General features: G+C 40.2%; 1 long non-coding RNA gene across 1 annotated transcript in view; it reads right to left on the bottom strand.

The window, feature by feature from the left end:
* LOC131201256 (uncharacterized) overlaps positions 1 to 19,401 on the bottom strand; it is a 56,342-nt gene extending 36,941 nt beyond the window's left edge. The window contains exon 1 of the long non-coding RNA XR_009155815.1: positions 19,267 to 19,401. This is a non-coding gene — a long non-coding RNA (uncharacterized LOC131201256). The remainder of the gene's footprint in view (positions 1 to 19,266) is intronic.
* Between the last annotated feature and the right edge of the window lie 3,187 nt (positions 19,402 to 22,588).

Raw genomic sequence — 22,588 nt, 5'->3', positions numbered from 1 at the left:
TGACTCAGACTTCCATCTTTCCGAGGTTGGTAAAATGAGGACTCAGATTGTTAGGGGAAATATGCTGACTCTTGTAAACTGCTTTGAGAGGGTTATAAAGCACTATGAAGCAGTATATAAGTCTAAGTGCTAGGACTACTGTTATCGGTATAGAGGTTAAGGCAGCAGGCTAGAAATGGGGAGATCATAAGTTCTAGTCCTGCTTTACATACAAAATCAGCTGAGCCACTCACACTCTCTCAGCTCCAAGGAAATAGGCAATAGTAAACCATCTCTGAAATTGTGCCGAAAAGACACTCTGCAGTCATCTGGAGCCACCATGGCTTGAAGGCATCACAAACAGGAATTCCAAGGTGGACATTAGAAGGAAATAGGCCTTTTCCTCAGAGAAATCAACAGATCTACTTGTCCTAAACAGAGAATTAATTGGGAAGTCATTTATAGTAAAGAGAGAAAAGTCTACAGATACAACTAAGAATTCAAAGAACTAGCTTGCATTACAAGTTGGTTGTGGTTGTCTTAATTTTTTAAAGTAAAAGAAGAGCAGCTTGGTTATTTTGTCTCACAACTACGTCAAAAACGCTTCAATCGCCATGAGGACTGTATATCACAGTGGTGTTGCGGCTCCCGCCCCCGAACCTGGTCCCATGCCCGAAAGTGCCTTGGAGCCAGGCCTACTGCTTGAAAGTGACTCGGAGCCGGGCCTGCTGCCAGAAAGCGACTTGGACAGTGAGGGGGAAGGGCCGTCAGGACTTACCTTGGGAGCACCGGCCTCCCTGGCTCAGCTCCAGGAGCCATGAGCAGGCCAGGTGAAAGAGATAACGAGGCCTCCTTCCCCTGACTCTTTTCCCATCAAGGCCACATCTGCAGACCCAGCTGAAAGCAATCAGGCTTGGCTGAATCCTAGGTTTCGTAGGCAGGAGAGAAGGGAATGACAGAAACAGGGGAGGGGCAGGCCTAAGAAGTGCTGAGTCATGGAGCCACACCTCACAGGATATAAAAGGCAGCAAGAGCTGGTGTGTCTCTTTGTATCAGGCAAATCCACGGATTGACTAGAGCTGAAGGTTGTGACTCACCAGCGTCTTGGCAGCTATTGAGGGCTTTTGGCAGACGCTGATTCTTTTGCTGCCAGAGCTGATAAGAGCCAGCTAATTAAGCCATCGTTCGGACGGAGGCGAGGGGGACACAACAAGTGGCCTCCCTGAACCAAGATGGGATTGGTAGAAAATTTAATGCAAAATGTAGTGTATCTGAATAAACATTAAAAGAATCAAAACCAATTAATTTGTCACCCGTTCCTCTCAGCCCTGCTGCATCTCTGACAGCATAGAGATGCTTTTGTTCCATCAACCATAATATTACGGTATATTTCTCTGCTGATATTCCTGAAGACTTCAACTGTCAGTTATCTTACCTACACCATAGATCTAACATTCCCACTTCTCCGCAGCCACTTCCCCTTTTTTTATTTATGATAACACTCAAAGCAATTCAAAATAAAGTTTCCTCAAGTAAAACTCAACTTCTGGAGACCATATGGAAGGTCTTGGCAACAATATGAAAATTGGATTATTATTTTCCTTCTGTGATTTTTTTTTAAAAATTCCTTTCTCATCTTCAATTCTCTGATTTCGTAGTTGTCTCTCATCCAAGCAGCAACCAGGTCTGATCCTGCACAGCTTTCCAAGATCAGACAAGGCCCCTTTGCTTTTATGCGAAGCAATTCATTACAGCTCAATCCTCAACCATGTATTCTACTCTTTGCCTGAATTTCTGTTCCTTTCACTCATCTCTGGCAGTGCATTTATTTTATTTTATTTATTTATTTATTTTGTCACAACAATATACATAAGCATCACACACAAAAAAATTATATAGTATATAAACATATATATGAAAAAGTATAAGGAGGTATAATATTTCCGTTCCTGTCCTATTGTTTTTCTTTTCTTCTTCCTATATATATATATATGCTTATACCTCCTAATATTTACTCATATATGTGTTCATATACTATATAATCTTTTTGTATGATACCTACATATATTGTTGTGACTAAATATATATATATATATTTATATATATGTCGTTCCCTTCTTCATATATATATATATATGAAGAAAAAAAAAGAAAAACAATAGGACAGGAACGGTAGGCACATTTGTGCTCTTATGCACGCCCCTTATGGTCCTCGTAGGAATGGGGTGAAGTCAATATTAGAAAGTTTTTGGTTAAAGCTTTTAGGATTATGGGAAGTCAGGTAAAGTGTTCCAAGCACTGATGATTCTGTTACAGAAGTCATATTTTCTGCAATCTAGATTAAAGCGGTTAACATTAAGTTTAAATCTATTGGTTGCTCTTGTATTATTGCAATTAAAGCTGAAGTAGTCAGTAACAGGAAGGACATTAAAATAGATGATTCTATGAGTTAAACTTAGGTCTTGTCATAAACCTAAGTTTAACTCATAGAATCAAATCATAGAATCATAGAATCAAATGCCAAGAAGACTTGGCATTTGCCATAGTCTTCCCTCCTATGGCAAATGTGATTTGCTATACTAAATAAGGCACCCCTTCCAGCTACAATGATTGTCAATTTGAATTTTTGCAAATATGTTGACCCATCCTTTCACTATTAAGCATGTGAATAATGTTATAACCCAATGGAGTTTTTTTAAGTGACTGTAGATGTAGAGACGTGGTGGCTTAGTGGGTAAGACGCTGAGCTTGTGGATCAAAAGGTCGGCAGTTCAGCGGTTCGAATCCCTAGTGCCACGTAACGGGGTGAGCTCCCGTTACTTGTCCCAGCTTCTGCCAACCTAGCAGTTCGAAAGCACGTAAAAAATGCAAGTAGAAAAATAGGGACCACCTTTGGTGGGAAGGTAACAGCATTCCGTGCACCTTTGGCATTGAGTCATGCTGGCCACATGACACGGAGACGTCTTCAGACAACGCTGGCTCTTCGGCTTTGAAACGGAGATGAGCACCGCCCCCTAGAGTCGGGAACGTCTAGCACATATGTGCAAGGGAACCTTTACCTTTACCTATATGTAGAGAATCAGTTTCAAAGTGGAGAACAACCCCAGGTCACATTTAGGGTGATAGATGTTACCATTACCTGAAGTTCTGCTGGTTTAATCAGTACAATTGCTGTGCTCAGCAGGGTGTTTCCATGCCTGTCATTTGTTATAATGCCTCTTTTGCAGAAATGTTAGTTCTGCATCAGACTATCCCCAAATGTCCTCTCATTTATTTACTCAAATTAATTTGCCACCCACCTCACCATAAAGTGGCTCTAGGTGGCTTACAAGATAAAAATGACAATATGAAAACCTTAAAACAATAAATCTTAACATGAAAATTAACAAAGATAGCCAAGGAAGAAAGCAAAACATAAGGCTAAAACATGTGAAGTAAAATAAGGCTAAGACATATGAAAAACCATTGCAGGAATTGGGTTTTTCTAGTCTAGTGAAAAGAAGGACTAGAAATGACATGATAGCAGTGTTCCAATATTTGAGGGGCTGCCACGAAGAAGAGGGGTGGGGAGGTTTTCAACCTATTTTCCAAAGCACCAGAAGGCAAGACAAGAAACAATGGGTGGAAACTAAGCAAGGAGAGAAGCAACCTAGAATTAAGGTAGAAACTTTGCGAACAGTGAGAACAATTAACTGGTGGAACGGTTTGCCTTCAGAAATTCTGGGCTGCTCCATCACTGGAGGCTTTTAAGAAGAGACTGGACAGCGGCTTGTCAGAAATGGTCTAGGATCTCCTGCTTGTGCAGTAGGGTTAGTTTGGAAGATCTTCAAGGTCCCTTCCAATGCTGATATCCTGTTCGGTTAATATACAATGAAGTGGAAATAGAATCTTCTCTTAAGTAGTCTTCCTGTTAAAGACTACTTCAGCTTTAATTGCAATAATACAAGAGCAACCAACAGATTTAAACTTAATGTTAACCGCTTTAATCTAGATTGCAGAAAATACGACTTCTGTAACAGAATCATCAGTGCTTGGAATACTTTACCTGACTCTGTGGTCTCTTCCCATAATCCTAAAAGCTTTAACCAAAAACTTTCAACTATGGACCTCACCCCATTCCTAAGAGGACCATAAGGGGCGTGCATAAGCGCACAAACGTGCCTATCGTTCTTGTCCTATTGTTTTTCTTTTCTTCTTCCTATATATATATAGATGCTTATACCTCATAATATTTACTCATATATATGTTTATATACTATATAATCTTTTTATATGATGTTGTGACAAACTAAATAAATTAATTAATAAAAATAAATTAATCCACTAACCATCTGCGGTATGGAAACGGCCCCATCATCCCAGACTTCTTCCATTATATTACACAGAACCTTTTGACTTCCTATATCTGACCAGCCTAGACCAGGGGTCTCCAGCTTTGGCAACTTTAAGACTTGTGGACTTCAACTCCCAGAATACCTCAGCCAGCACAGCTGGTTGATGAATTCTGGGAGTAGAAGTCCACAAGTCTTAAAGTTGCCAAGGTTGGAGACCTCTGGCCTAGACAACTTTCTCCTCCATTCTCACAACTTATTATCTTCAGCCACACATTTCCCAGGCGGTGTTTTGGGAGTACAGTGATACAAATCCTCTCCCCCTCTGTTCTCAGTAATTCACCCCGATGAGCTTGTTCTCAGGTGTTTTCTTCATATTCATTACTTCCTCCCCCTGCACTGAACCTATTTCTACTTTTCTTCCTTTTTTATTAGGTCCTATTGATTTATTGCCTCCTTTTTTTCATCTTAAGAACCCTTTTTTTCCCAGACCACAACATCTTTCTTAGGTTTTTTTTTTCTGCCTGCTTGTTGGAGAATTTGCTGTGACTCTATTTTAAGCAATAATTCCCCACAACCGTGAACTGAATCACCACAACATGGTAATCAGCTTGAGGCCAAAGTGTTGTTTTTGTGTATTTTTAAACTTATTGAGATGGCTTTTGTTTCTTGGGCAGAACTTGCCCGCTGATACAGAAAATAAGTGTGACCTACTCAGTGGTGGGTTTCAAAGCTTTTTACTACTTGTTCTGTGGGTGTGGCTTGGTGGGCATGGCTTGGTGGGCATGGCATGGGAAGGATACGCAAAATCCCCATTTCCTCCAGATCAGCTGGGACTTGGCAGGCAGAGAATAGATGGAGGCAGGGCCAGTTAGAATTTTTACTACCAGTTCTCCGAACTACTCAAAATTTCTGCTACAGGTTCTCCAGAACTGGTCAGAACCTGCTGAAACCCACCTCTGGATCTACTCTTCCAAGTGATGAAGTTTGGGTCAAAAGGTGTCGGGAATATTCCAGGTTTTGTTTGTTACCAGAAACAGGGGATTGCAAATTTCTTGTTTTGGCACTGAGGGACAAATAGGTCCTATTTTACAGGGGAAGATGCTGCTTCGATGTTTATATCAAACACACATTAACAATTTCACCCTTTCTCTTTACATTTACAAAATTGATTTTTGAACTGCCCAGCAGTCATACTGCAATAAATATAGTTGGAAATCCATTTCAGGGGAGAGTTTATAAATTGCAAGTCATCCTTCAACCGATATCTGGAAGGTTCCTTTCGCCTGTTCTTTACTCCCTCCCTGCATCTTCCAATAATGGCCACCACTATTCCTCCAGCTCTTAAGTGTACAGACTCCTCTAGTCAAGTAATACGAGAGAAACAGATGCTTTATTAACTAAATTTTCCTTGTCGGCTTTGAAATTTCAGGTTATGTTTGAAGTGCTTGCAAACATCACAATCCAAAGGAGTCCCAGTGCGTTATTTCTGCATGAAAAAGGACCCGTTGCAGGTAAAACCCTTCAGAATCAATTTTCATAGGAAATGCACTTTCATCATTAGTATGACCATAAAATCTGATTAGGGATGTAGGAACCTCCACAAAAAAAAAAAAAAAAAATTGACTACATTATTAGGGCAGCATTAAGTCACAGGAGTTGAATTCAATTTGGAGAAAATCATACCGACTACTCATGGGTTTATTTTCTTTTCTTTTCTTTTTTTTAAAAGTTCGTAGAAAATTTTGTAACCATTTGCTTTCTCAGCGCCTCGTAATATGTAAAAACTTTCTATACATCTTTATCTAATTTACATAACTTTTAATGTAAATTGCCCAAGAACCTTTTTAAAATGCAAATTCTCCTTATTTGCATTAAACATAAATTTCCCTAATGCAGGCTTTTAAAATGCAAATTTCCCTGGTATAGAATTTTTTTAAAACGAAAAAAATATATATATAATTACTGCACTGTACGAACAACTTCCGTCCGTTGTGGTTTTTTTTTAATGTGCTTTTTAAATAGATTTTTAATTGGAGAAAGATGAACATTAGTGTAATGGGCTTTGATGGAAAGGTAAATACCACTGAAATGTCAGCTGGGAATGGAATGTCCCATTTTCCCCCCATGGGGGAAATGCTAAAGCAGATATCACTGCTTTTCTGCTTACTCATACATTTCTGATTATGAGATGCATGGACTGTCTATCTGCAATCCCCTTCCTTCAAGATGATGGTATCGGGGATCAACCTAAACTTTGGTTGGTTGACTTTAAGAAAAGTCAAGTTAGCTGTTTCTCTCTTAGAATGGAACCTATTGAATCTTATGTCTAAGGCAGGGGTCGGCAACCTTAAACCCTCAAAGACTCACAAAGGTCCTAACCAGATGCCCCCCATTCAATTCTGAAGCCAACCAGAAATCTGGTTCCCCCACTGTAGAGTCTCCTCCTAGTGCGGTGTCCTTTTTCCTCTACCTGTCCTAATCAAAAGCCCTATCAATTGTAGAACTGATCAGGAAACCCACCACTGAGTCTCCCCCTGATATGTCATGCTTCTCTCCCCGCCCCACCCAAGCCGACCAGTGACAGGGAGCCGCAGCAGAGAGATGAAAGAGCCACATGCAGCTCCAGAGCCGCGGACACCTGGTCTAAGGAGACTAACACAGGAATTCCTTTAAAGCAGCTACCAGCACTGGAAATCTCCTCCACTGTCAACAAACACCCTGTTATCTTTGTGGCATGAAGAATGTCATCCAGGCTAAAAAAGATTGCGGCATAAAAATAGAGTTAACAGAATTAGATAAAATTGTATTAAGAACAGAGGAGAAGGCAATAAGGAAAATTATTATTTTCCTTATTGCCTTCTTCATTATTTATTGGAACAAGATACGTTAGAAGAACAGCTTAGTTAGAAGAAGAACAAATTCAGCTTCAATCGCAATAATACAAGAGCAAACAATGGATTCAAACTTAATGTTAACCGTTTCAATCTTGATTGCAGAAAATATGATTTTTGTAACAGAGTTGTTAACGCTTGGAACACACTGCCTGACTCTGTGGTCTCTTCTCAAACTCCCAAAAGCTTTAACCAAAAACTGTCTATCATTGACCTCACCCCATTCCTAAGAGGACTATAAGGGCTGTGCATAAGAGCACAAAAGTGCCTACCATTCCTGTCCTAACGTTTCCTTTCATTATATCAAATTAATACAATTATTACATACTTTTGCTCATATATATGCTTAAATGATATTTTGCTGATTTATGTTGATGCTTGTGTATACTGTTGTGACAAAATAAAAATAAAAATAAAAAAAACAGGTAAAAGAAACTATGTTAATTTGGAGCAAATATTTTGGCTATAGTACTGATCTAGATAAGTGGCAGGATCTTTGGGAAAGAAACATAAAAATTACCTTAGCTACTACATATAAAGAAAATTTATACAAGATGTTTTATAGGTGGCATCTCCCACCCACAAGATTAGCAAAGATAAGGAGGGGAAATGGGGGGGGGAAGGGGAAGATTATAAATTGATTGATTGCCATTGTACAGGAATAATGGTAGAATTAAATAAATTGGAATAGTGTAAAGTCGGGGCTGCTCGGTAACCACTCCGGAAGGGAAAGGGTAAGGAAAGAGGAGTAAAGAAGGAAGAAAGTAGGTAGGCAGGTAGGTAGGTAGGAAAGAAGGGAGGGGGAAGAAAGGATAGGAGGAGGAGGAGGGGGGGAAGATAGAGGGTTAGAAAGGATGGAAGTGAGAAGTGGGAAGGAGGAGGGGAAGTAGGAAAGTGAGGAGGAGGATGGTGGGGAAATTAGAAGAAGGATGAGAAGGGTAGAAAGGATTAAGGAAGAGAGTGGCGACCGAGCAGGCCCGATTGAGCATAATTTGAGTATAGGATTGATTGTTGGATAAGTGATTGTACTGTACACTGGTCAAATTGTGGGAATTATTATGGAAAATAATTTTTTTTAATATATATATATATATAAAATAAGATTAGCAAAGATAAGCAAAAAACATTTGTCGATGTGTTGGAAGTGTGAGGCAGCGCTGGGGACTTTTTATCACATGTGGTGGGAATGTCCAAAAGCCTCAAATTTTGGCACCAGATAAGACAGTGGATAGAGGAGATATTAACGCAAAATACAGAAGCAAAACCGGAATTCTTTCTACTGGATATCATAGAGGGCAAATACAATAAGAGCTCAATTTACCATATTCTAACAGAAGCAAGATTAGCTTTTGCACAAAAATGGAAAAACAAAGAGACCCCCACAGAAGAAGAAGTGTTAGCTAAAATATTAATTTGCACAGAAATGGACAGACTGAGCTTGGAACTTAAAGATAAGAATGAATCAGAGTATTATGAAATCTGGAACAAATTTTATTGGCTGGAAAGGAGGAGAAATATAGGATCATTGACAAGTAAAATGTTTGGAGGTTTTTATGCTAATTTGTTATGATAGATACAATTGAATTAGATATCAATATAACCTATATGGATGAAAGAATATACGTATTTGAAATGTGATAATTAGTGTCAAAATGTATAGAGATAAGGAAGTGTATCAATTATATGACAAAAGTTGATGAAAAAGTTATGGATTGTATGATAAATAGGGTGTAAATTGTTTAGAAAGTTATGGTACGGGGAATGTGGGGAAGAATATTTATTTATTATTTATTTATTTGATTTGATTTTTATACCGCCCTTCTCCCGAAGGACTCAGGGCGGTGTACAGGCAGAAGTAAAAAAGACAATACAATGTACAATTTAAAATGTAAATTAAAAAACTTAATTATAATTAGCCCGAAACTTTAAAATATATAAAAAACTAAAATCCCATTTAAAATTGATATTAAAAATTTAAAAAACCGATAAAATTTAAGCCAGCCCCGCACGAATGAAAAGATGTGTCTTCAGTTCGCGGCGGAAGGAATATGAGGTAAATGTTAAATTTATATAAGGAAAGATGATGTTTATTATTAAGTATGATGGAGATACAAATATGATGGATTATAAGATATACTGAGGAATAATTTTTGATATTACAACATTGGAAGATGGGATATTGTTTATTACAGAAGATTGGACTTTAAATTTAATGGACAGATGAGAAGGTAGAATTATCACCATGTTTGAAAGATTATTTTTGAAAGATATATATAATGGAGATTTTAATAACAAAATACTAAATAGCTTTTAAATGAATAGAAGGTAATTGTATTAGTATTAATATTTTCCTTTTTCTTCTTTTTTTATGGAAAAGGGGAGTTGAGGTTCAAGAAGAGAGATGGGAGTTTATGTTAATTAGCATATTTTAGTTTATGATTGTTAGATACGATACTCTGTATTTGCTCTGGGAAGTCGGTGGGGGGAGAGGGGATGGGGGAAGGAGGGAGGAGGGAGGAGGGAGGGGAAGAGTTAGGGTTGGGGGGAGGGGGAGAGGTATGGGGGAAAAAATCTTGTAAAACTTTTTCAAGAAAAAAAAAGTTGATGAAAATGTTTAAACCGGAGATGTCACGCTATGTCCATTGTTTTTAATTTGTATTATAAATTTTAAAAAATTATATATTTTTTTTAAAAAAGAATATTATCCAGGCAAATCAGAACTGCCTCATGGAGGTCAAGGATATAGCTTAGCTATTTATTGAAACAAGACACGATTGAGGAACAAGTCAAAGAAACTATGATATTTGGAGTAAATATTTTGGTTGTAGTATTGATTTGGACAATTGGTGGACTTTATGGGGAAAAAAATTAAAAATCACATTAGCAACTTCATATAAGGAACATTTATATAAGATGTTTTATAGGTGGCACCTCCCCCCCACAAGATTAGCACAAATTAATAAGGGAAATTCTTTGGCATGCTGGAAGTGCGAGGTGGCCCCGGGGAACTTCTATCATATGTGGTGGGAATGCCCAAAGGCAAAAAAAATATTGGAATCTAATAAAGAATTGGTTGGAAGAAATTCTGTTAATAAATATAGAAGTCAAACTGGAATTTTTCCTTTTGGGAATGACAGAGGGTAAATACAAGAAAGACATAAATTATCTATTACTGCATATACTTACAGTGGCATGGATAGCTTTTGCTCAGAAGCGGAAAGAGAAAGATACTGAAGAGGAAATACTACCAAAGATTTTCAACTGTGCAGAAATGGATAGATTCACCTTGGAACTCAAGGATAAAAGCAAAACATTGTACTATATAATCTGGGTAAAATTCTATGAATGGTTAGATAAAAGGAGGATAGCCGAGACAAATGTGTAGTGTTAGACTAGAAATATATACATTATGATAGATAAATGGATATGTGAATTGTATAGATAGGTATATATATATGTATAGATTGTATAATTATATAGAAATAAGATATAAATTATTATTATTATATTATGTGTAAATAACGTATAAGGTTTAAGAAATATATTATTATATTTATCATTAGTTTATTATGTATCACTTTAAGGTGTTGGAAGATGCTTGGAACCAGTGATGTCATATCTATATCCAATGTTTTTAATTTTGAATTATTAATAAAAAAAACTTTTTTAAAAAAGATATAGCTTAGCTGAAAAAAAATACAGAGAGATCTGGCAATGTACATGTTTTAGAAACTTTGCAAAGGGTTTTGTCGCTCTTTTCTTGCTGTATCAGAGTACCTCTATGATAGCTCTTTGGTGTACCCGCTGTAGAGAAATGCATGAGCTCAGGCAAGGAGATTTATCTATTAGCCTTTCAATGACACTGAAAGAAAAACAATATCTTATCACCAGGAGTGAGATAAAGTCATGCCTTATGACCAAGTCACTCGCTGGATGAGAAGTAAAATATTGTCACGCCAATCAGATTGATGTTTGTCACAGGAGCCAGGTGGAGAGTTGTGCTAAGAATAAAGTGACCAGATTTCAGCGATGGCAAAGCAGGACACCATTGACGGGGGGGGGGGGCGCATGCACACTGAGTCTCGCCACCTGGCTGAAGGAGGAATGGCTGCTGCTTCTTGGCTCTTCCAGGCAGGTTCAGCTCTCCTCTCAGCTCTTCCAGGCAGGCTCGGCTCTCCTTGGCTCTCCTCTCGGCTCTTCCAGGCAGCAGGCGATCTCGCGCCCCCTTCTCCGCCACTCCCCCTTCTCCTCCTCCTCCTCCTCCTCTTGCGTTGCCGCCTCCCATTTTCAGAATGGGAGTGGGGAAAAAATCGGGACTTTTTTGAAATGCCGTGGGACGCAGAACAAATTATTAAAAAGCGGGACTGTCCCACCAAAAGCGGGACGTCTGGTCACTATAGCTAAGAACGGCACAGAATGGTAGCCAGAAATGTAGAACAAAGACCAGGAACTGGTTACAAATGAGACAAGCCCCTTAATATTAAGTCAATATCTGGAAGTAAAAAAAAAAGCAAAAATTGGGAAGGAGACTAAGTTAGACTAACTTAACCACCCTAAACTGGCAGGAATAGCTACCACTCCAGAAGATAAGCTCAAGATCCAAAACAACTGTGACAGAATTGAACACTGGGCCCTGTCTAACAAAATGAAATTCAACCTATCTTCTGTTCAAGCTCTTAAAACGATACAACTAAGACATAAGTGCAAGAACTAAAATTTAAGATATGAAATCTGCGTATCTTAAATTTTAAGCATCATTCTGCATTTTACAGCAGCTATGTTATTACCAACACGGTTAAATCCTCTGTATCTTTTGGATTCCATAATTATGGAAGTGGAAGCCTAGCGTATCTATAGCACAGCAGGTTTAGGGGGGAAATTGATTTAAGCTGTAATCCCATGCTGATCTGTTGCGGAAGTAATGCTTATTAGAGATAGCAGAATTTATGCTGAAGTAAACATAGGATTAAGCAGTTTTGTCTTTCCGGTCCTCTACCGATATCGTCCTAGTCTATCTGTCACTCTTGTTTCAAATATACTTTCAACAAATAAAGTATTGGATGCGGCGGTGAAGAATAGTTAAGTATAAAATTAGTTAAAACTCCCAAGATCAGCCAGGCCAAAAAGATTCACGATTATCTATGCGTTGAAAACGCCAGAGAAGTGAAAGCTCTAGGAATACAAGGCTCTCAAAATTTCAGGATGTCAGTGTTTATCTCACTGGGGAAAACGCCTTTCAAAATATCATTTTTCCCCTTTGACCATAAAATGCAAGGTTTGAAAAATTTTACCTCAGGTGAATTTCCAGACTCTTCTGAATACGTAGGACAACAAAGAAATAACCTAAACGGAAGGTCTTACATATCATTGGCTCACCACCACTTAAAAGTGAACTTCAGGTTGTCCTATGAGAATAACAGCCATACTGTATGGTGTGTGGTTTTTTTTTCTTTACTGCTGAGAAAAGGAAATTCAAAAGTCCATTCTTCCTCCTTCCAAAGGTGGGTAAAATGAGGACCCAGATTGTTGGGGCCAATATTCTAACTCTGTAAACTGCTTAGAGAGGGCTGTAAAAGCATTGTGAAGTGGTATATAAGTCTAAGTGCTATTGCTATTACATTGAAAAAAGGTAATCTTGCCTCGCCTCGCCTCGCCTCGCCTTGCCTTGCTTTGCCTCATCTCATCTCATCTCATCTTATCTCATCTCATCTCATCTCATCATCTTATCTTATCATCCTATCCTATCCTATCCTATCCTATCCTATCCTATCCTATCCTATCCTATCCTATCCTATCCTATCCTAATCTGGATGAAATGTGAGAAGTATCAGTCAATTGGTATCCTCAGAATATAGGTACCTGTTTTCAACTTGATTTGTATAAAACACATACCATAGCCGCAAAAACCAGGCCGTTCATTACATTTATGTCATGTCATTACACTGCCACGTTAAGAACGTGTTCTGCTAAAGATGGTCAGTGACCTTTAATGTTCGAATGTCCCATTCTCATAAAACAATGAAGGTTTGAATCAAACAATGTGAAAATAGTTTTCTATTATTTTAAATTTTTGCCTTTTATACAGTCGATGCCTTCGAGACTGTTTAGGAAAGGTCAGTCAAAATTATCTTGCTGTTGGCTGTGGAGTTCCGAAGCTGGAGCACAATCTCATATAGTTTGCTTTATTTTATTATTGTTACATTTGGAGCTGACCTCAATAGGATTGTTAATATCATTGTAGATTGGTTGCTGTATATTAAAGATGCAAATTTTTTTCTCAGATATATCTCCAGCATGTGGAATCGGTTTTCTTAGTCACATTTTTAGACATATTTTGCCATTGTCTTCTTCCTAGGGCTGAGCGAAAGGGACTGGCCCAAGCCATAGGTGGCACAAAAAACTGAAAGGAGGGAAGGGGAGTATTTTCTTGTCAGTCCTGGAAGACATCTTTTACTTTGGATCTTCAGGGCTGCCACATTTAATGCTGTGGGAAACTGGGAGGGGGGATTGTATGGAGCAGAGAGATATGTAGCCATAATAACATTCTTTTCTTTGAGAGTCAAGGACATCCTGCCCTGCACCTGCCCTGACTGGAGGCATCTCCAGTTGGGACGATATATTGATTGGACCATGTGATGGACATGTGGGTGCAGGGGACGGGACTTGGACTTTCTTCTGGGTGGAGAAAACCTGGAAGCTTTCAGATTCAGGTTTTCCCAGATGTGCCAATATGACATCTCTAATAAAACAGAACTTTGAGGAACATCTGGCCTCAGAGTTTTCTTTCATTGGGAGTGTTACTTGGAACCCTGACGATTCTTCTGAAAGCCAAAAATCCATCTTTCTCCCATCCAAAGTACACTTTGTCAGGAGTGGACATTAGCATGACATTAGAAATAAGGGACATAATCCCTTATTTCCAGGTACTGTATATAGTTGCTTCTCTCCAAGCCACTGTTTTAGCATTGCAGCTCTGAAGCCATTGGAGGGGGGGGAAAGTAATATTTTAAACATAAATTGCATGATCCGTTTCAATTTCACAGGGTCTTCACTTAGAACTAAGGAGACATTTCCTGACAATTAGAACAATTAATCAATGGAACAACTTGCCTCCAGAAGTTATGAATTCTCCAACACTGGAAGTTTTTAAGAAGAGGTTGGATAACCATTTGTTTGAAGTGGTGTAGGGTTTCCTGCCTAAGCAGGGGGTTGGACTAGAAGACCTCCAAGGTCCCGTCCAAACTCTTTTATTCTATTCTATTCTAATATGACAATCTACACACTTTTACTAGATATCAAATTCTCTTAAAACCTTTTTTTTTCTACCTTGACTTATGGAAGATGTCAATAGTTTTACAACAATCATTTTACACCTCTCTGGATCTAGTTTATAATCCCTCTGTGATGAAGTCAAAACATTTATCTAAATCACCTTAAGCTTATCATTGTATTGCTTCTTGGCTATAATTCCTGGATGATTGACTACATCCTGCTAAGGATTCAGCTATCAGCTATTCAATGCTGTATTTCTTTCTTCAGATAATTTATTGTGTGCTTATGTGCATGGATGTGTGTATATATACACACACAGAGCCCATTCTAATTAGGGCCATTGTATATGGTAGCATGGGCTGCAAGTATGCCTGCAGCTTGGAAGGGTTACAAGATGTTTTAGATGCCGAAGTCAATTGATACCATCAATTTTCAGGCAAAGTAATCAATGTTCCGGCTAATTCTCTCCTGCTTGTAAGAAAGAGCCAAGATGTAATGAAAAGTGTCACCAACAAATGAAAGATCTCCTAATTATAAATATGCCTTTTTCTAGGATTAGTTGGGCAAATCGAACTGGCTGTCTAGAACAGAACAAGGAAGCATCTTGCATAAATGTTGGGCGGGAAGAAATATTGTTAAGAATCTCCCAGCTCATAACCAACACTGAGGGAGAAATTCTTCCAGAGAAAAAGACAAATTCTTATGGATTGATCCGAGTTTAATCTCTGCCAGGAAAAACTGGCAGTCAGGCAAGGGAAGAAATGGATAAACGGATTCCGTTTACGGCTATCTCCAGAAGGAATTGAGAATTGTCTTTATTAATAGGCATTAAAGTGGTATAAGAAAGCATGTAAATTAGCAATATAATAATTAACTCACAGCTTCATGGGGGGGGGGGATTTGAAACAACCCAAAAAAGCACAACAAAGAATGTTCTTTCTGCGCCAACTCAGGAAGCTCAAACTGCCCAAGGAGCTGCTGATCCAGTTCTACAGAGGAATTATTGAGTCTGTCATCTGCACCTCTAGAACTGTCTGGTTTGGTTCTGTAACCCAACAAGATAGACACAGACCTCAGAGGATCATTAGAACTGTAGAAAAAACAATGTCTACCAACCTGCCTTCCATTGAGGACCTGTATACTGCATGAGTCAAAAAGAGGGCTGTGAAAATATTTACAGACCCCTCACATCCTGGACATAAACTATTTCAACTCCTACCCTTAAAATGACTGCACACCAGAACAACTAGACACAAGAACAGTTTCTTCCCAAACGCCATCACTCTGCTAAACAAATAATTCCCTCAACACTGTCAAACTATTTACTAAATCTGCACTACTATTAATCTTCTCATCGTTCCCATCACCAATCTCTTTCCACTTATGACTGTAACTTTGTTGCTTGTATCCTTACAATTTATACTGGTATTGTTTCCTGATTTCTTATTTGTAGCCTATGACAACCATTAAGTGTTAAATTTGTACCCTATGACTATCATGTAAGTGTTGTACCTTGATGAAGGTATCTTTTCTTTATGTACACTGAGAGCATATGCATCAAGACAAATTCCTTGTGTGCCCAATCACACTTGGCCAATAAAAATTCAATTCAATTCAATTCTATTCTATTCTATTCTATTCTATTCTATTCTATTCTATTCTATTCTATTCTATTCTATTCTATTCTATTCTATTCTATTCTATTCTACAGATTATAAATATAAAAGAACCCAGTGTATCTAAGAGTTCTCTATTGCAACTTTGCTGCAGATGCAATGTTCTAATAAATTCTGAAAATTAAATCGCAAGAGGAAGGTCACAGTTACGTATTTTATCCTTCCCTTGTGTCCATATCAGAGCCAATGGTATTTTAAATGCAGCTTGGATTTTACTATATGCTATATGGATGTTGGGGCCAATACATTACTTTAACTCAGTAGATAGAAAAATGGAACATTTCAGTGTGCAGCCTTTTTCTTAACCAGTGTGCCCTTGTTCTTAGCTAAAAATATCAACAATACTTTCTCCCTTCCTTTGGGATCCCTCCCTCCCTTCCTCCCTCCCTCCCTTCCTTCCTTCCTTCCTCCCTTCCTTCTCTCCCTTCCCTTCCTCTTTCTCTGTTGGCTGATAGACTCTGTCAAGGCCCTTTGTTCAGAATGGGACAACTTGCCACAGCCAATTCACTGTGATCAACTCACAATGGACAACTCGCCGCTGGACAACTCGTCACAGCCAACTCGCCGTGAGACAACTTGTTGCAGGACAATTTAACAATTCTATTTAATTATTCAAAATTCTAAAAAAAATAATTTTTGCTATTCACATTTATCATACTAAAAAGCAGAGACATCACACTGCCAACAGAAGTGCGTATAGTCAAGGCTATGGTTTTCCCAGTTGCAATGCATGGCTGTGAAAGTTGGACCATAAGAAAGGCTGAGTGCCAAAGAACTGAGGCCTTTGAACTCTGGTGCTGGAGAAGACTCCTGCGAGTCCCTTGGACTGCAAGGCGGTCAAACCGGTAAGTCCTAGAGGAGATCAATCCTGACTGCTCTTTACAAGGCCAGATCCTGAAGATGAAACTCAAATACTTTGGCCACCTAATGAGAAGGAAGAACTCACAGGAGAAGAGCCTAATTCTGGGAAAGATTGAGGGCAAAAGAAGAAGAGGACGACAGATGATGAGGTGGCTGAATCGAATCACTGAAGCAGCTGGCACAAGGTTAAATGGTCTCCGGGGGATGATAGAGGATAGGAAGGCCTGGAGGAACATTGTCCATGGGGTCGCAATGGGTCGGACACAACTTCGCAACTAACAACAACCACAACATTCACATTTCATTTCGCCCCTCCTTTTCCATCCTTTCCTTAATTATGCTATCCCACCATTCCTTTGATATTAGTGCAACTCTTTTCCTGCAATGAGTTGTCCTGTGGCAAGTTAGCCATGGCGAGTTGGCCACAGTGAATTGTCATAGACCCCCATGGCAGTGGCCATTGAACTACTCCTTTAGATATATCACCAGAACATCTGTAGCAATGGTCTCAGATTTCAAAATGGTAGGTGTGACCAGGCCATGGAAATCCCTTTTCATCATGTTTCTCATGCATTGAATAGACACAAAATGCAGTGGGTCTTCCCTTTCCCAGTTGCTGTGGATGCCCCTGGCTGCGATCTTTTAATAAAAATAAATTGTCCTTCAGTTTGAGCTTGATTCCTGGTGACGGCACATACTTCATACGGATGTTGTTTTCTTAGCAACAGTGTGAAATTGGTTGGCTCTTGTCTTATTCTGGAATTTATTCATTTTGCTTCTCAGGCTGGTTTACATCTTGTGTAATTTCTAGTCGTTTCCCATACAAGCTCTTCTTGACTCTGCTTAGCATTTAGAAATCAGCCAAGGCTGGCTAGGTGCTGCAGCAAGCTTTTGTGCTCTTTAAAGGAGGTCTAGGGATGACATGTTGTGAATGTTCCAATAGTTAAGGCGCTGCCAGAAAGAAGAAAGAAGGGATGGTAGCGTTGTGGTCCGCCAGCAGCCTGCGGAGCTGGCAACGGAGTCAGACAGCAATGAGGCTGAGGAAGAACATGGGCCAGTCCTGGAGGCTGGGGAAGGCCCAGATGAGGGCTCTGTGTTGGAGGCAGAGGTGGGGAGTGATGTATAGACTGCAGAGGCTGACAGTAGTGAGGCAGAGGAACAGGAGGAGCCTGTTCTAATGCACGCATGAGAAGAGTTGCCAGAAGGCAAGAGCAGCTAAAGCAAAGAGGACAACTCGGGAGTAAATCCAAGAGATGATTGGCCCCTCCCATAAGGCTTAAAAGACCAGCAACAGCATTTGAGCTCTTTGCCGGAAAGCAACATTGATAGCTTTGTCTTGTTGCATTTGTTTCGTATCGGTGTCTTCTGAACTTTTGCCATGAAAGGCCTTTGGCAGTTTGCCTAATTAAGAGCCAGGTTGGTGATAAGACTGAGGAATTGTGTTGGGAGGAATTTGCTTTAATTTAGTTTGGACTACACTGAGAATGAGTTTATTCTCAGCTGTGCTAATAAAGTTTGTTTGTTTTTACATTGACTGACTTTCTTACTACCTACCTGGGCCTGGGTCACAACAGGTATAAGGTCTCCTGCCTTGGGCAGGAGTTTGGACTAGCAGACTTCCAAGTTTCCTTCTAGCCCTATGATGAAACAAAATGTGCATTATATAAACTCCTATGAACAGGAATAGCTAATTTCTACCTGTTCCCAGGGCCTATGTCTATCTGTCCAATTATGTAGTTGCAGTATTTCTATACCACTGTACAGAATCTAATATTATTCCTGGTAGCATACACATAAGAAAAGCAATTAACACAATCAAGTTACAAATCAAGCCATTAAAGCAAGTTAAAAAGAATTTAAAAAAATAAGTTTAAATGGGGTACTACTGTGACAATTACAGATAATAGGCTTTAAAGAAGAACATTGTTTTTACAGCCTTCCAAAACGACATCAGGATAGAAGTCAACCAAACCAAAGGGAATAGACTGTAATAACCACCATCTTTTACGAAGGTAAAAGATCCAGGACGAGACAGTTTGATTTGAAGGAGACAGTGAGGAAGACAGCTGACGCAGAAGTCATGAAAAGCCTGATAAATTTAAAACAGCACTTTGAAGCTTCTATAAAACCCGTATTTTTTTTATTTTTCAACGTTTGTATTGATTTCAAAAATAAGATGTTACATATAAAATAAACAATTACAGACAAGACAAAAAAAGAAAGGAATAATTAAAAAAAGAGGGCATAACATACTGTATATAGCTGTTCTGTCTCCGTCCTCACTCTAGAGTAATGAGCTGGCCTACAGCCAGTGGGTTCACGGCTCCTATCAGTCCTGGCCGAGAAAACACAGCTGCCTGCCAAAAAGGTCAAACAGATTAAGACTTCAGCTCACTTTGACACGGTTCAGCTAATTTGCTTCCTGTGGAACTGAGAGCAGTCCCAAAACTCTTTATATATCGTGTGGGGTGGGGTCCCTCTGATGACACTGCCTCTCTAATCTTCGATCCAGGCTTGATTAGTATGATTATCAGCTGCATCTGAGGGCGTAGCCTGAGGAAGGGAGGAATCAGGGGATGTCGGCCTCATTACATCCTCCGACTGGCCTGGTTCTGGCTCCTGGAGCCGGGCCAAAGGATTCGGTGCTTCTGAGGTAAGCCTTACTGGCCCTTCCCCCTCACTCTCGGAGTCACTTTCGGGCATGGGGCCAGGTTCGGGGGCTGGAGCCACAACAATAGCAGTGTTGGCAAAACCTTTCGGGACTGAGTGCTGAAATGGGAGCGCCTGTGCATTTATGCAGGGGAGCACCAGAAACCGGAAGTGCAGCTCCCAGGCACACATGTGCGGGAGTACCGGAAACCAGAAGTTCAGTTCCCTTGGGGCATGCGCGCCCCAAGAAGCTAAGCTTCCAGTTTTTGGCATGCGTGCTAGTCACCTGGTCTTCCAGTTTTTGGCATGCATGTGTGCGAGAAGACCAGCTGGCCAGCTCACATGTGCGTGCCAGAACCCAGAAGAGCAACGGGTGATGACTGGCATGTCCGGAGAGATGGCTCTGCCTGCCACTTCCGGCACATGTGCCATAGGTTCTCCATCACGGGTATATAGTGTCAACATTAAACATGCATCATCCAATCTGGTTGATTGTTTTGGGTATGTGTATGTGTGTGTGTGTATTCAAAATTGTATTAGTTTATCAAAATATAATATAAATACAAAATAAAAAAGAAAATGATGGGAAAATAAGGTAGGAATCTTTTACTTATCTCTTCTTCTTGTGCCATATCCCTCATTGGGCGTTAGCAATCCTGTTGGCGATCCTATTTTTATCAACAGCCGCATGAAAAAGTGTTGCTGAGTTTTGTCCCAACCAATCCCTTAGATTTTGAAGCCATGATGTTCTTCTTCTGCCTGGACCTGGTTTGCCTTCAATCTTTCCCTGGAGAATTAAGTGAAGTATGCCATATTTTTCTGTGTGTCGCATCACATGTCCAAAATATTCTAATTTTTGTTTTTATATGGTTTTGATGATTTCACTTGGCTTTCCCAGGTGGCTTATCACCTTCTCACTTCTGATTTTGTCAACCCAACTTATATGTAACAGCCGCCTGTAAATCCACATTTCAAATGCTTCTAGTCTCTTCAAGTGGCTTTCTGTCAGAGACCAACTCTCCACTCCTTTACTTATGCACAGCCCTTACTGAGTTTCATCTGGTGTTCAAGATCTTGACCTCTAAAGTATTAGCAAAGCCAGGCTTGATATCATCTGCAAATTTAATAAGCACCCCCGCCATTGCATCTTCTAGGTCATTTATAAAGATGATAAATAGCACCAGGCTGAGACTAAAGCTTTGAAACATCCCTCCAGGACAATGCTGAACTATTTTTGAACAGCCTTTGGATGTGGTTGCTCAACCAGTTGCAAATTGACCAGAGGAAAACAGTCAAAGTGGATACACCCGCATATTAGCCATTCATGGTAAAGTGATCTTCATTATTTCTGACACGGAAACTATCCAAATCCCTCTGAAATTTAGAATCTATATTTTTTTCAAACTCTCGGGGAGACTTGATTTTATGTTATATTTTGGATGAATCTCAAATCTATGGAAATCCGTTCATATTCATTTTAGGGTACATCTGACCCCAAATTTAAGTCACGCTATATAATTGATTGGGTGCCAAGCTCCTGATTTGGATATAGGTCCATGACGGCGAACCTATGGCACAGGTGCCAAAGGTGGCACGCAGAGCCCTCTCTGTTGTGACCCAGTTCCCGGACTCAGACTCCTGGAGGAAGATGATTCAGAAAGTGAGGAGGAGGAACTGGCAAGGCCTGCTTCCCCTGGGCCCTCTCCCTCCCTGCACCCACCCAGGAGGAGGAGGAGGAACTGGCAAGGCCTGCTTCCCCTGGGCCCTCTCCCTCCCTGGCACCGACCCAGGAGGAGGAGGAGGGGCTGGCAAGGCCTGATTCCCCCAGGCCTTCTCCTGATTTGGCAACGCCCCAAGAACAATCTTGGCTTGATGCAAGACTGCGCAGACATGACCGGCGCGTGCAGCAGAGAGGCGTTGGGACAAAGTCAAAGAATGATGAGTCACGGAGTGACACCCACAGGGGCTATAAAGCAGGAGGCGGAACTTCCTGGCTTTTTGTCTTGGACAAAGCAATGAATTTGTGCGGGCAAACTGTGTCATGGATAGAAGAATCTATTTGTGAGTGAATTGTGCTTTATCTATAATTTTCTGGTTATCTCCAGGGATTTTGGCAGGCGTGTGGGGAGACATCACTGTGCCAGAAGGAATCCAGCCAAATGTAAATAAATTGGGAAAAGGCCTTTGATTGACTTTTTGTGGGGAGTGGTGGGAGGGGGAAACAGAACACCTCTCTGTTTGGCAGGCGCACCGTCGCCCCAGGTCAGATCTCCGTGGCGTTTCTTTCATGAGCTTCTGTGTCCCTGCAAATGATGAAACGGAAGCTCACGAAAGAAAAAGATCTTACCTCTTGCTGTGCTGCCAGTGTTGGGATGCCCTGCCTCCCATCGGCCAGCTGGTCTTCGTGTCTCTGCTGTGCATGCCCGCCTGTCCATGTTTGTGCATGTCTATGCATGTGTACATTCATGCACGTCCATGCATGTGCATGTCTGTGCATGTCCGTGCATGCAAATGTTTATGCACACACATGCATGTCCGTGCATGCATGCATTCATGCGTGCACATGCACCTTTTGGTTTGGGCACGCGCACACGTGCAGTTTGGGCACTCGGTGTCTAAAAGGTTTGCCATCATTGATATAGGTCGTCCTTGACTTATGACCACATTAGGTCATCCACTTTTTCATTGCTAAGCAAAGTGATTGTTAAGTGATTTCTACCCAATTTTTACAAGCTTTTTTTCCCCCTTGGTTATTAGGTGAATATCTGAAATTTTTAAATGAACCACACAGTCCTTAAATAAATCCAGCTTCCCTCACTTACTTTGCTGGTTGGAAACTAGGTGGAAAGGTCACAAAGGCAGTCGCATAAGCCTGGGATGCTGCACCCAATGTAAATAGCAGGTTTTTGACTGAGGGGGTGCAGTG

This window comes from Ahaetulla prasina, chromosome 6, assembly GCF_028640845.1.
Source record: "Ahaetulla prasina isolate Xishuangbanna chromosome 6, ASM2864084v1, whole genome shotgun sequence".
Classification (NCBI taxonomy): domain Eukaryota; kingdom Metazoa; phylum Chordata; class Lepidosauria; order Squamata; family Colubridae; genus Ahaetulla; species Ahaetulla prasina.
Note: the sequence above shows the minus strand (reverse complement) of the source record. Positions and strands in the feature narration are given on the sequence as shown.